Raw genomic sequence first — 15,864 nt, forward strand, 5'->3', positions numbered from 1 at the left:
CCCCTCTCTGTGACTGCGGGTAGCCCCTAGGCACGTAAAGCATGAAACCAGCTAAACTCAGGCTAATTAATCCCAAACACACACTCATCGTCTTCTCACACATGAAATCTCAGAGACACTCAGGCACGCACACACAGTCCCCTGAGGGGGGGCAGGAAAGGGGGATGGTCTGATGCCTTCCTCCTTGTGATGATGTTTAATAATAAACAGCGCTTTAGTTCATTATATTCCACAAAAGTGAACATTGCATTGTTCATTTTTATGCCTCCCTCACACACAGACCTGACAGCAGAAGCATGAGCAGACATACAGCCCTGAATGTTCCCACCACACTTAAACATTCATGCACCATTTCTTCTTCCACCAGATAAACGGGCAGATGTACACACTCCCATTCCGTTCCCATATATCTTCCCTCACACAACCTCACACATCCACCCAGCAGCATTGTCAGAGAACTGCTGGCTTCACTTAAACGAATGGCAAACTTCATATTGACTTCAGCAGGGGCCAGGATTTAATCCTTGGGTTTTTATACACAGGAATTCGAGTGCTTACACCCTGTTCCTCCTGCTACGCATCTGACACTGACAGTCTCATACATGTCCAGACACTCCCACTTCACACACAGCCATTCTCACATGCCCACAGACTCTCGCACTCTGACTCAGACGCACAGGCTGCACTCCGTCACCCTGCTGTGACACACCAAGCTCATTTGCCTCTCACAAGGCTGGTCAACAAGAATTAAACCCGGGCAGTGAAGAAAACAAAGGGGTGCCAGTTACTCAGGAACACAGAAAAAGTCAATTATTTTCAAGATGAAACATATATTTTTTCTAAAGTACAAATAAATAGTATGTCTTGTACGTCACCAGAAAGCAAGCTCTATACCTTTTAATCAGGAATCTTGCAATATTTGATTACAGTTAATTAAACCCTCTTCAATCTCCTTCCACATAGCCTCAAAGCTTAGAGTGGAGCACATTAAGGATTACTTCCTGGATAAATGCATTCCAAGCAAAGTAACTTCGCATGACAAAACAAAACCTCAGAAAACAGATAAAATTTGGCAGTAATTTCTTACTACTGATGATTTGCTCTGGAAAATTTCTCACCGGGTCTTCCTTATTTTGGAACATTCATTTATAAGGCTTTTGCATTACCCTGGGAAACAGCACATCAGGATTGCCCGGAAAAAGAAAAGAAGTTGTACCTCTCCGGTTTCCCCTTTTCAGATTAAATTTAAAGCAACCAGTATATTTGTTTGCCAGTTAAAACAAACTCTAAAATTATTGGTATCTCTGTTATTCCTCCACGACATACCAGGCAATTCTCTTTCTAAACCACCAAGGGTACCTTAAACCTTCAAGTAACTTCAAAGGTTTAAGAATCCTCAACTCCAAAAGGAATCAGATGCTTCATTTCACCCTGCCCAGGTTTAACAGCCCCTGTGATATGCAAGAGGATCTCACAGGGTTTAAGGGGTCCTGCTATGCCAAGGAGCTGAATAAGTGACTTCTGGTCATTTTCAGCCATATCTTTAATGCTATTTCAATGCCGGTATTGCTCACTTGATTATCATTTAAGTTTTGCTGCTATTTTTAAAGAACTGCCTTAGTGTATAGAGTTGAATCCCCCAAGGACTCTAAAAACAAAAAGCAGTGGGAATGAAGAATATCAGGATCTGTTGGCATTTCTATTTCAGCATTTTACCATCCCAAACCAGTTGCTACTATTTAGAAACAACACTGAGAATCACCAAGAGCAATGCTACATTTGCACAACATTATTTCAACAGAGGAAGATCCCTCGGTGGGAGATTTCAGTCCCTAAGTACTCCCCATCTCACGCGAACCACACCTCCTTTTGCTTTGCTGAAGAAAGCAAGTGTAGTAGTCCTAAAATAAATTTTAAAAAAATAAAAGCAACAGCCCAAACACAAAACATAACAACAAAAGCAAGCCAACCCGGACAGACAGATCTCGCAACTTTCCCCAGGTTCCCCCCGCAGCGGTCCCCCACTGAAACCTACCGGCTTTTGCTCCCCGGGAGTGAGATTGCTGCGTTTTGCCCCAATTTAAGGACACCTTCAAAACAAGATTAGCCTTCTGGTGGGGGGGGATCAACTGACTGCTGCAGCCAGCCGCTCGCACGCCAGTATTTCCACCTTAAAAATGCAGAAACGCCTGCGTCTCAGGTCGCACGTCCCGGGCTGTTTCTCGAGTTGCCTTGGGGGTTACCAAGAGACGGGGGCGCGGGGAGGGAGGGAGGGAGGCAGGTCGGGAGCAGCCGGAGCCGAGCCCCGGCGCTGCGGGGAGCGGCAGCCCGGGCTCACCGCCGCCCTGCCCGCCCAGCGGTAGGTGGCACGCCGCCCATCCCGCCCCGCAGCTCCCTCTGCTCTCCTCACATGTTCCCTTCGCTGTTTTAAGTATCGCTTCCCGAGAGCGCTCGGCAGGCAGCTGCGCGGCCCGGGGCGGAGCTCCGAGGCGGCGGCGCAGCCGCTCCCCGCCACCTCTGCCGAGAAGCCGGCCCGCCCCCGCCGCCCCGCTCCGCCCGGCCCCGGCCGCAAGCGCCGGCAGCCTCCCTTCCCCCGCAGCCTCCCCTGCCCCGGCCGCCCAGGGGCTCCGCAACGGAGCCGGAGCCCGGCTCCCCCACGCGTGACAGCCCTTCGTGTCCCTTCGCCCGTCCGAAGTCCCCGTATTGAGCCCGCACCGAACTACCGACACCAGAGAAAGCTGGCAGCGCGGTGACTAGATCATTCCCAACAGTAAAGGGACAAGAAATTCCTTTGCGTTTGATGTACCACGCGATAAGCGTTTAGCTTCACGCCTGCAAACCTCGGGAGGCCCAGCGCCTTACCCACACGGGGCCGCGAGGAGGATTTCCTCAGGCAAAAAATAACGAGTAACAGGGCGATGACGGCAGGCCGGCGTGCGTGCGTGTGCGCTTGCACGCGAGGAGGGAGCCGCTTCCGAGAACATGCAACTTTGTCAGCCCTTGCAGCTTCAAAGTCACGCAGCACCGTGGAATAAACTGTCCGCACTGAAGCCGAAGATAGCACTCTCAACTACCAAACGGTTCTGAATTTCACAGTGCAAGTTACTCGAAGAACACTAATTAATGACTAAGAAGCAAACCAGAAGCCCATCCTGGAACAAAGTCACCGTGACTCATTTTCTGTACCTACACGGCATGAGCTCAGCCCCCTTCTCGCACAGGGCTGCCAGGATTTGGGTCTGTACTCGTTACTGCCTGTGACACACTCTGAAAAAGAAAGCATGAAGTACAGTGAATAGAATGAATTACAGTCAGTCACTATTTATTTACATGGCGTATTTTGTAAGTGGAATTCGTTAAGAGCATAGTTAACTTTCTTTGTCCAAAAGCCATGAGCGTGCTGTCATCTTTTGGCTGCGCGCTGTGCGTGTGTGAGAGCACGATGAGTTGGTTCAGCTGCTGGTGTGACGGCCTGGGACGCTGCCCTGGTGAATCACACGCTGCTATTGCTGCAGTAAATTTCAATGGGACACATCCATCAGTTCACACGGACTCGACACCACCAGAATTAAGTGCATCTGCAACGCTAATTTGGCCAAATAATGTAACTTCTAAAGAGGTAAATAACATCAGAAAGGAAAATTTATATTGATGGAACACCTATTATATCACTTGTGTTATTGTGTTCTTTTTAAATAAAGCCAGTCTTTCATTCCTTATGTATATAAATGCTCAGAAATTATGTATACAGAGAATACAGGCATCTGGAAATAAACTGTCATTTTAAGATGACATAAGCTTTACAGTGCATTTTGAAAATGCTGCACAGCTGCGTTTATAATGCAGGGAGAACATGCGATTTCTACAAACAAATTACAGAAATTGAGCTTCATGCAGCTGGAGCTGACTTCTTACAGAATAACACAACAGAGGCCGAGTAAAGGCATCCATATCTACAGGAGCTGAAAACAAATTATTATCTGTAAATTAATTGAACTCTTGAGTGTCTGAAACATCAGACAGGCACAGCCTTGCACTCTGTCTGGCCTCGACAAAACAAGAGCTTTACCAAGCACAGTGACTGGCAATGTGTCATATCCTCATTTAGCAAGAAAGAGCTGCATACACGCTTGCATTTATCTTCTATTACCAGAACAGAAATTATCTGTTTGGAGTAGCTTAGTTCGTGCATGAGATATAAATAAGTGCCACATATGGCTGAACTGCACACTAAGGTACGCACAACTCCCACTGCAGTAGGATTGTAAGGATGTAACTGAGGAAAGAAGGAGGCCTGGAATAACCATCTTTCTCAAAACAAATGTATAATTAAAGGAAGTACATCATGGCACACCAGCAGATCATACACCCACTTCTGAGGCTACCCCACACAAATATATAAAGAAACTATGACCACCATGAAAGCATGATCTCATTTTTAAATACACGTTTAAATCTTAAGCAAGAGAAAGAAAGCTTTAATTATTTCTTTCAGATGGTAAACTGCATCAGAGTGAATGCAGTAATTTAGAATTCTGACTTGCAAATAATGGAATAATCAGTATGCACACTTCACTTATTTGCTGATGAAAGAAGGGAAATGTCTTCGACTTAAATGTTCATGCTAAAAAAAAAAAAAAAGTTCTGAGGCTCCAACACATTTTTTTCTAGTGACAGAAACAAGACCTCCTTTTCTACCTCAATACTTGCGCAATGAACATTCTTAACTTCTTAAAACACATCCAATTACAAGAAGGTTAACTGTCCTTTTCTGATGTTTTATATGAAGTGAAGTCAACAAACGGTGGTGGGAACTGCAAGGATGCTGTGGAACAAGGTTCCGTTCCTCTGAAGCCATTAAATCCCAAGTCTATCTTGCATAGACTCTTGCTCTCTGCATTTTCAGCAAGAAGGGAGAGGAAGTCACAGCCACAAGCTCTTATTTTAGCTTAATGTATTTCTGCCAGATAATCCAGCAGAAAAGAAAGCTTTTAGACTCTGTCTTCCACAACAACTCCCCTCCCAAGAACTTTAAGAGTGGTATATACCACCATTTTAAAATCAGGCAATGGTAAGAAGGTTCTAATATAACCCAATTAATACAAAGACCCAGAAATCAAAGTCTAACCTTTTCCACAGTTATATCTCACATGTTCTCAGGATGCCTTTACCTTGCAAACTTCCGCTCCACGACCTTTGTTAGGCTGCTCTAATGGAGCATTCTCTTTAAGGTACACATTGTGGAAGAAACAATGAGAAACTACTGTCAACTTACTTTTCAAGGGAAAGTAAAGGTTCCTGAAGGAAAGTTAAAAAAGAGGGCCATGGTGATCCTAGATGTGCCCACTTGCAGTAACACATGGGGAAAAAGCTACGGCTCTCGTCACGTAAAGGTAAAACCGAGCTGTGTTAAAACATCTTCTGCCATCACATCAGAGGGAAAAAACTGTTGGCAGTGGCTAGCAGTGGGTGTGGGGAAGCCCTCTCATTAAAGATTACGAACCCCTGCAGATGCAGTTTTGGGGATGTTGTGGGTTGACATTTTTGGGAGCAAAAACTATGCAGTGTATAGACGAGCATGTTCTAAACCTTTTTCTCCTGATTCTTTGTAACCAGGAAAAGAAGGTAATGAAGCTAAAAATACTTCCCTGCCTTCAGGATATCTTTCTAAACTGCACTATCTAGTTCCATCAACTGTCCAAAACTTTTAACATGTTTACATTTTTGTTTTTTCAATTATGGAGCAGGTGAACATTGAAACTACTGAAAAGAGAAGGCAGGATGATATGTGGTGTTATGTGGCAGGCACCTTTCCATAGCATCTAAGGCGGCCTTCCCAGAAAATAAGGCAGCCTTCCCAGAAAAAGTGATTCAAGGTCATCATGCAAAACTATCAGTACTGTAACATGACTTTTCATTGATATTACGATAATTCATGTAATTGATAGTACGATAATCACAAAACCGCTGCTATCATTCCAAGATCTTGCTACTCAACACAGAAGTTGCATGACTGAAACTCATGCTTACAGAAAGTTACGGTGGTTGGAAGTTAACTTATTTTGAGATTACATGCAACACTGTTCTTAGGTGGTCTTCGCTGATTTCAAGGCATCAAAAAAAATTCCTCTTGTGAGGAATCTCAGCGCTACTGTTCCCAATGTGCTTATATTCTGTATGTCTAAAATAATCTACCTCACTTTACACAGCAAATCAAGAATGAAGTTGACTTCAGTAGTACAAGAGTTTCCTCCAAGAACTTCTCTATCATTTCTCCAATTTAATCAATCCCTACATAACTTTTTACATTTTTTTTAATTGCTTTTTAGCACTTGATTTTCCACTACATACAAGTAAAGAAAACAGTACATACTATTACTACATAAAAGACTGAGATCTACAGTCCCAGGCTTTTTTTTTTTTTAAATATTAGCATTATTGTGTAATATTAATATTTTCTTAATCTTAATTGTCTGCTATGACAATTAAGCAAAAATACAAAAGGAGACATATCCAAGGTTAAGCAACGAGTCAGTGGCACCTGGAAGAGGACACAGGTGCCTTGACTCACACAACAGCACTTGACACATTGAATCCACCATTTAGCATTTCAAAGTCAAAGAGACCATAGAAATGCTTCTTTCTTTGCTATGAATTCAGACATGAATGCTGAAAATAAGAAAAAGGAATGAAAGTTGTTATTCGCAAGCTACTGAATCATTGTTATTTGCAGTAGGAAACAGACTGCAAAGTTATACCACCTTTATTCTAGTAAAAACACTGAACTTCTGACTTTGATTTAGCAGTGGAAAAATAATTAATGCTTTACAGTACTGAACAAAAGATGTACATTTATTACAGAAATCAATATGAAACTCAGGATTTCATCTATGTAGCTAATTTTTACTGTAATGCTTTAAAATTAACTAAAGAGATGGTTCTTTTCCATACCAATGCTTGATGACAAATTCTAATCACTTTCAAATAACGTTTCAAGCCCTACCCTTGTTCTGACACGGACATGTGCCACCAAGGCAGGTTAGGTAAGTACCAAGGGAAAAGAAATGATGCAGACATTTTTTAAAAGTTAACAGATGGGAAAAGAGAACCTCTGATCAGTTCACCCTGTTATCAAGATGTGCTAACTCTTCCATACCTATTAGACTTTTGCAATAGTCCATTTTTCATAATATGATATGTCAACCTATTATATATAGATTTCTTTTTTTCCCCTTACAAGTTGCATAATTAAATATTTATAATTTTTATTTTCTGTGCATATTTCTATCCTCCCTCTTAATACTAAGACTAGTAATTTTAATTGGTTTTTTTTAGAAGTGAAAAAAGTGCTTGCCGTGTTTATATGAAGGTGAAATAACGCAAGCCAGTTTTCACTAATGAAAAGGAAGAGAGAGGAGGGCAACAAGGGTTTACTCAACACCTGTATTCAGCTAGCCTTTGCTGGAGTGACACCTCCTGGGCTACATCTCGCTTTGGTCTCTCCTGAAGATTAGGAGGGCAGAAATTTCAAGGTCCACGCTGAGATGAAATTTTCTATTAATTAAAGTCTCCCTCCACTGGAAATGCTCAACATTGCCCAAACTTTGGCCAGGCTGGTACATATAACTTCAGGTCAGAAAGACGACCTCCTGGGAGTGGCACATGCTTCATGCCATAGCCTAGAAAAGAAGCTAGGACCCTACTTTGCTGCCCCACAGAGGAGGGCATCTGTGTTGTGTATTATGTTTTTAAAAAATAGCTGGCTTCCACACACTGTCAGAATGAAGAATTGCTTCTGAAAATGCCATTATATTTAGAGCAAGATGATCAGTAAGTAAATAACTATAGTAATTACTATTCCTCCTTGTGCCCTACTGCTATCAGATATAGCCAGGAATCTTAGATAACCAAGCAGTATTGCATGTCTGACTCGTAGATGCATTTGGCTCTTCGGAGGACAGCAATGACCTAAAACCACAGTGTTTTTAAGAAAAATATAAACACAGATTATTTTTCTGGTACTATCCACAAGCAAGTAAAAAAACAAAAAAACATCCTCATCTGCTTGCACATGATAATCTAGAACTGGTGTAAATGGAAGAAGGTGGCTAGTTTATAGTCTTGAAAATAAAAATCTTACTGCTAGTTAAATGACATATTCACTGTGTGGTGGTGATTTTTTAGTAAAACCTCATATTCTTTTCTTTTACACTGCTCAAAAAAAAAGTATCAAACCTAGAGTAGTTCCAATTCATCACTATTAGTAAATGAAACCTTTTGAATCCAGACCCGGCTTTTACATTTGTGGCTAGCAGTAACAAAAAATAGTAATTTCCTTTGTCTCAAATTCACCTTCTTTTAATATCTTGCACTAATAATTAAAGGTTTTAAAAGCACACCATTCTGTTTCTCTTACTCAATAAAACCTGAAAGTTTGGTGAAAACAGCATTTCTCAGAAAAAAAAAATCATATATTACACATATGAATATCACCACACTTCTAGCTATTTTGCTGACTATCAGATAATCTTATCTCTGTAAGTGATTTATGATTCATGTATTGGAACAGGGAATGCATGATTCAAAAGCGGGCCCCTTTCCTGGAAAATTTGTTAGCGTTAATTATTTCTGCAGAGGTATCTTATTATCCTAGGACTGCAGTCTTACAGGAATGGACCTAGAACTTTGGCCTACACATACAGCAGAACACTTCAATGCTTTTAGCATATCAGGACAGCAACATTATACAACTTAAGCTGAAGCGTTACTAAGAGTTCCCATCTATCTTATGAGACAAGAAATAATTTTATCACAAAATAGAAACAGAAAAAAAATCGTATCAGTCATACTCAAGTCAGCAGTCTCTCAGGAAGTCATCTTTCTAGGTGTTTTCTTCTGTAGCTGTACTATCCATTGTTATACCAGTTTGAGAGGAAAATTAATGATGCTTCAAAACTAAAAAAAAAAAAATAAAAAAAAAATCCCCAAACCTTATTCTTAAAATGCATGTAGTGAGCATTTGCAGGGCATCAGACATAAATTAGGAACAGGTAACATATTTCCATACACTAAAAAAAAAACAAAACAAAAGTCTAAATACTATTTTGTGACTGGAGTCTGAAGACAGCCTTTCACTGGTGTGAACAGGACTTCTGGAAACACTGCCTCTTGTTCAAAATTAAACTTCCTGACTTGCTCACCTGCAAAGTATCATATATCCATTCATGTATCTGTTACAGACCGGAGAGACGCTCTGGGACATTAAACTGATTAAAGCATCCATCCAATTTTGAAGTTGATTTAGATACATGAGTTAATACATAAAATGATAGAAAATACACCCACGATGGGGATACGCTCATTTGGTTTATATGGGATTTTATTGGACTGGTGCACCCTCTTGTGGAAGTCTCTTAAATCAGTATAAGCCATGTAGATTTAGTTAGGCCAAGGCAACACTTACCGTGCATCATCAACTAATACGAGCAATACAAACTGATTCATATAATACCATGTAACTTTTCAGATTTTTTTGAAGGTTAATTCTAAAACACTGATGATTCTGGAACATGTGAATCCTGGCACAAGGTAAGTCATAATGTGTGGATGGCAGTGCTTTTTTTTTTTTTTTTAACTCCTTTAGGCTGACTCCTATTTAAACTAAACAGAATGACAATGTTCCTTTATAATGCAGTGGTGGCCAACTAAATTTAAACAGTTCTAAAATTAACAGCTAGTTCTGTCTAACAGACAGGCAGTTTACTATCCACATGCAAATAATGTCCATTCTTCAACCAAAAATCCTAGCAAATTATACAAATTATAAAGGGACACCTGGAAGGTAACCATACGTAGTAATTTACATCTGAAAAAACAGCTAAGAACTGCTCACTATAGCAAAACTTCATTAGAGCTTTAGTTACCCAGTAAAACACTGATTCTACAAAAACCTGCAACACCCTCGAAAAGTTGAAGGTGTGAATGAAGATATCTGTAGACATCCCTTGAAAAGGTCAAACCTTACAATATAAAAGGGAAAGGTATTATAAATTTGACTGCCCTTTCTCCCAAGCTCTGCATGATTCAAACAGCAAAGAGGAAAATAGCAGCATTCACATCTTAAACTAAAAATAAAATAAATGAATAGAAGAAATTAACACTAAATTCAACAAAACATTTTTCTTCTAAGATGCAGGAGATGAAGAACAAATATCTGAAGCTCAGGAAATATTGTTAATGTTCAAATTCTCAAACTTAATTATGCCTCTGGAAAATGGCAATAATAATGGAAATTATTCGCAAACATATCACATGCATCCAATGGGCTAGGCATAGTTCCAGATCAGCAGTAGCAACACAGTAAAGTTCTAACCCTGATTAGTGATACCAAACCATCTGGAAGAAAATGGGATGAGTCCTTCATTTTGCCCAATACATATGTAAGCAAACAACTAGAAGAGACACATACATTGCTTCAGAAATCCTGCATGTCTTCCTTCAGTACTGCATGGCCCACAGTTTGTCTGTGTTGACTCCCAAAGCCTCCCTGCTGTGGATATTGTGAGCAGCTGGATAGATACAAACTGCAGGCTGCAGAACACATAAATAAAACCACAGCATTAGATAATATCATGCAGAAAACAGCAAATTGATTGCTATATTCAGCAGATGTTCTTTGTCTGAAATAGCCTTAAGTGACTATGAGTAGGAGAGATGCTCTGCTCTATGTTTTAGAATGAGAATATGCATTTGAAAGATTATTTCTTTACGGAAGAATTACTGTGTGGGAGTACACTATAAATGCTTTATTTCTAGAATTCAGCAATCTGTGTGTTGCTGAATTCAGTATTCTAGAAGAGTACAGGATACTGCCTTGCTATATTAATTCTGTTCATGAAGATTTTTTTCTTTTACATTTCCTAAGGTTTTTTTAAATTAGGAAAAAAACATAACTTGGAAGAATTTCCTCTAACGTATAGGTCCAGGTTGAGTCTAGCCATGACTGGCTAGCTAGAAAACACAAAGCTAATTCTGTTTTCTGTGGATGGATTAATCTCCAGTCTATACCAATCGGCATGAAATAAATGAACCTGGATCACTTCTATCCAGAGCTAGCTCAAATCTGCACCGCACTCAAGATCGCCACAGGCACGTAGCTATACTGCTGCTAAGAGCAGTTCGTACAGCTGTGCCACAGAGGTTTTGAACTGCTTTCCCGTAACATGGGCTTTACATTAAGCTCAGTAGATCCAACCTGGAGAAGAACTAGACCACTGAAGACACCAGAGTGCCTGGCTGTAGTTAACCTGGCTGCTGTCTTACTCATTAGGCCTAGCTCCACACCAGACTCCCTAGATCCAACGCTGCTGCTGCAGAACACACCTGCACATACCTGGACCTTGCTTCCTCGTGACAGATATCCTGTGAGAGCTTTCTGTCCCAGCTAGGAAGTGACATCCTTCTCAGTGCTAGCACTATGTCCTGGTTTCGGCTGGGACAGAGTTAATTTTCTTCCCAGTAGCTGGCATAGTGCTGCGTTTTGGATTTAGGATGAGAATAATGTTGATAACGCACTGATGTTTTAGTTGTTGCTAAGTAGTGCTTACACTAAATCAAGGACTTTTCAGCTTCCCGTGCTCTGCCAGGTGCACAAAGCTGGGAGGGGGCACAGCCAGGACAGCTCACCCAGGCTGGCCAAAGGGCTATGCCATACCGTATGACGTCATGCCCAGTATAGAAACTGGGCGGAGCTGGCCAAGGCGCAGCGATCACTGCTCAGGGGCAGGCTGGGCATCGGTCAGCAGGTGGTGAGCAATTGCATTGTGCATCACTTGTTTTGTATATTCTTTCATTATTACTATTATGATTTTCTCTTCCTCTGCTGTCCTATTAAACTGTCTTTATCTCAACGCATGGGTTTTACTTTTTTTTTTTCTCCCCAATTCTCTCTCCCATCCCACTGGGGGAGAGGGTGAGCGAGCGGCTGTGTGGTGCTTAGTTGCCAACTGGGGTTAAACCACAACACACTGCTACACCCAGCCTGACTCTTACAGAATCCTCGGTATTAATCGGATTTCTTCTGATCTCCAGACTTTTTATTAAGCATACCTGACCTCAACCATTACCTGAAGTTCTAAAGCTAGCTGGATATGATTCCTATGTACTTCAATCTGTGCAGACCATTATAGTGAAAAGGGTATTACCATGATGTGTTCATATGTTTGCGATGTCCAAGGCTAGCCTGTGTTACCTATGATTACAAATAACCATTCAAAAGATGTAGTCAGAAACACCCCCTTTTATTCACTCATCCAAACATTCGTCACATGATACTTCAGTTTCTAGTTCATCCTTCTTACTTTAGATATCAGCATTTTAGGAGCCATCAGCACATGGATGGCCAACTCTTCTGACTACACATTATAGGCTAAAATTTCCCTATGGCTAAGATCCAGAAGACATTTACTGAACTCAAGGCTGCAGGAACGGGAAACCCCAGAGATAACTCACAGGTGGAAAGTGACACCAACCACCAGGAGATCCTCCTACACTGCTACAGGATGGAGCAATGGTGGGTGGGTGGGTGCCAGGATGACACATTTCAGACTCAGAAATCCCATCTGGCTGACTTCCTCCCACTAACAGGGATTCAGACTGCTGAATTGGACCAGCATAATCCCACTGCAGATCACCTGATATATCCCTAGTGTGGGGACTACATGTGAACTGCTTATAATTTGCTTGCTGTTAAAGAGACACAAACTGACTACCCCACATCAAAATGATTATTTCTGATTGCCTGGCATCCTTTCTGCCTAAACATATAAATCATTGGCAGCAACTAAATGGATGGGCCCAGCATGCAGCAACAAACCTGGGCCCTACACCAGTGCTCCACCGCCTCAAGTCACACCCTTAGCTCATTTTGCTGTCCTACTGCCTACCAGTTGTCTTCCACTCACACAAAACACAATTGGGTAGGTCTGCTTACGTTAAAGGCTCATTCATTGAACTTCCTCAGTCTCTTCTAGTGCACTCCTTGTGCTGAGGCATTAGTGACAAAGCTTCCAGGCTTACTTTCACCCTCTGTTTCTCCACCACATCATAAAAGGCCAGTGTGACCTGTATGAAAGCTTACGGTACCTCCATGATAGGTGGCACACACATCAAGAGTCCTCCTCAGCAGGTGAAAGTTACAGTTCCTCAGTGGCCTCCCCACAACAAATGGCTTGACTGCCATCCTCGGATCACATCTGGCTGGAAAGCATACATGTGCAGTGTCGGTCTGCACAAACCTCCATAGGACCCAAAACAGGGGATTTTGTGCTTGACCAGAATAAAAAGTGAAAGATATGCAAAAGGATTAAACAAAACACCATAATTTTGCATTTCCTGCTTTCAGAAGTTTTTATTTGGATTATCTGTGGGATACGCCTGCAGATCTCAAAGCAACATGGGAACCAGATCTTGCTGTTTGAGAAACAGCTGCCCCAAATATTGAATTAGGTTTGTTCTTACCTGTAGAGTTTAGTTATTTTCCAAATATTGCATATGATACTCCTTTTAAAAAGTGTGGTCAGTTCCATACTCTATCTGGGATAAATGCTGAGCAAACCAGCTCCCCGAGAATCTATTTACAGACATTATTGCATTCATTTGGTCTACATGCAGAAGAACCTATCAACCAAAACTTTAAAAATGCTAAAGGAGGAAACTGGAGCAGATGAGACCATTTCAAGACACCAAAAATGGGTCACATATGCTACACTGAACTCCCTTCAGATACAGCAAGTGTCACAGAAATCCAGCAAGTTTCAGCTTTTAGAAATTAAAGGTGAGCATAGCCATCTATTATTTCAATGCAATGTCCTCAGAAGATAAAAGAGAACAGCTCATGAAGCAGCAGCACTGGGTAATGTACTGTAGTTTGTTCACCTCAATGATTATTGCAACTATCTTTCCTTTTCCTAACACAGAGGAGGGTAACTCAGACATTCTCCTCCCCTTACAGAGTCACAGATTCTTCCCAAATTCATACCCAGATAAGAAAGCTATCCTCTCAAAACTGTGCCTGGAAACACCACTAGTTCAAGATAGTGCCATTCTGCACCAACCCCCAGACTGCCCCTCCAGCTGTGCTCTTTTGGGCGCTACCACGTCGAGGAACTGATTTGGCTGAAAAATTACACAGCCAGATTATGTCTCCAATTTTAAACCTCAGACACCACAGAGTGCTTCAAAAAAAGCACAGCACACAGAGAAGAACTGGAAAGCTTCTCATCCACCTAGCTGACACAGAGATAGCAGAAGCTACGCAGGTTATGAGCGTCATGCATGTTTATTCAAAGAAGGCTTTTCTTTTGTATTTCAACAATGCCCTAGCAGCTGATCCAAAACTCACAACTCTAATCCCTTACTGCATGATAAATTTCAATACATCCAAGTAATCACAGGGATTTTAGAATATTAGAAGAGTTCGATTTTGAACAAAGAGGGGGTTTTCAATCTTAACTATAGAGAAGCTTTTGCTCTGCTCTAATTTAATTCTTAGACATAGCTGAGCCCACTGACTCTGGAACAAATGCCATTGAGAAATTTAGTTGGAATTTAGATGTGAATGTGAAAACCTAGCAGTTTTCAAAACTATGGAATTTATTTCCCAACTAAAAAGTGTTGGGGAGGAGAGAGGAGGATGTAAGAGAAAACATGGAAAGAAATCTATCCAGATTTTTTCTAGCCAGAATGAGAATACACAATTTCCCCCGAGAATTGCAATAGACAGATGCAAGATTAAGTCTCAGTCACAAACTTTTTAGGCTGTACCTACACTACTAAGAAACGTTCTCAATTTCAGCGAACTTAAGTCAAAACAACAGAGCAGACAGAGGTCTCCACTTAGGTGAAGTGAAATGGTTCAGCTAGACCAATTAAATAAGGGCAAAAGGAAGTGATCACCCTGAGAGGACTTGGCAGTGAAGCGGTTACCGAAAGCAAATAATAGATATTGTTTCTGTGCTTAACAAAAACCCTTTTAGAGAAGCAAACAAAACCAGAATGGTTGGTAAGTAGGCAGCAAAACCAACCGCTGCAACGTCAGCCAAGTTTATGCTTTAGCTTTGGATGTAGGTTCACAATGTAGTTGCATACGGAAAATAAAAAGGTATTTTCATACGAGTGGGGTCATTCCTCTGGCTGTGGTATGACTTAAACTAAAACCCATATAGTACTAGCATATAGATAATGAACTGAAAAAGATGCAAGAGACTGCACAGATGCTTCAACTCCACAGTGAAACATCAAATCCAGGGTAAACACTGACACAAGGCCAAAGGCACAATATCCTTTTTAGACTAACTTAAGAAGAGGAAAACACACACCCCCCGCAAGTATAACAGAATATACGCCACTGGTACTATTGGAAGAAACATGTGCAAGCATCTGGAGACAACATCAAAGAAATGAGACTCTCCTTTTCTGAAAGCAGCTGGACTCATTGCTATCTCACATTCTATAACTGACTGAAATAAACAATTTTAAAATATCTGGTATCTCTTAAACATATCTCTGAAGATTTACTCTGACAAACTAATGTTATAAAAGCAAAGAACAGAGAGGGTGTATCAAAGTCCATGTTGAGAACATTTGTTTTGTTATAGGGATATTAAGGGTGTGCACTGTAATTCCACACAGCACACAATGTTCTATGTTACTTTTATGAACGAGAATTGTACAACACCACAGAGATCAGCTATAATCACCACTGGGGTGACTTGTATTTTAATCAAAAATATTATTTTCTGTGGGACTCAGAGAGGATTCTCGCCAGTCAGTATTTCTTTTTGATACAACTGTTACTGTTGCAAT

General features: G+C 41.2%; 1 protein-coding gene across 6 annotated transcripts in view; it reads right to left on the minus strand.

The window, feature by feature from the left end:
• TIPARP (TCDD inducible poly(ADP-ribose) polymerase) overlaps positions 1–15,864 on the minus strand; it is a 42,033-nt gene that overhangs the window by 23,007 nt on the left and 3,162 nt on the right. For 2 of the 6 annotated variants that reach the window (XM_082320817.1, XM_082320815.1), the window contains 2 exons: positions 3,191–3,267; positions 2,036–2,170 (listed from right to left, as the gene is read on the minus strand). The exons of 2 other annotated variants lie outside the window; for them this stretch is intronic. The gene's annotated coding sequence lies outside the window, so the exon portion shown is untranslated. Of the gene's footprint in view, positions 1–2,035; positions 2,404–3,190; positions 3,268–15,864 lie in introns of those variants that run through there. 2 more of the 6 variants (XM_082320820.1, XM_082320816.1) reach the window with 2 other exon arrangements.

Source organism: Platalea leucorodia (assembly GCF_965183815.1).
Source record: "Platalea leucorodia genome assembly, chromosome: 8".
Taxonomy (NCBI): domain Eukaryota; kingdom Metazoa; phylum Chordata; class Aves; order Pelecaniformes; family Threskiornithidae; genus Platalea; species Platalea leucorodia.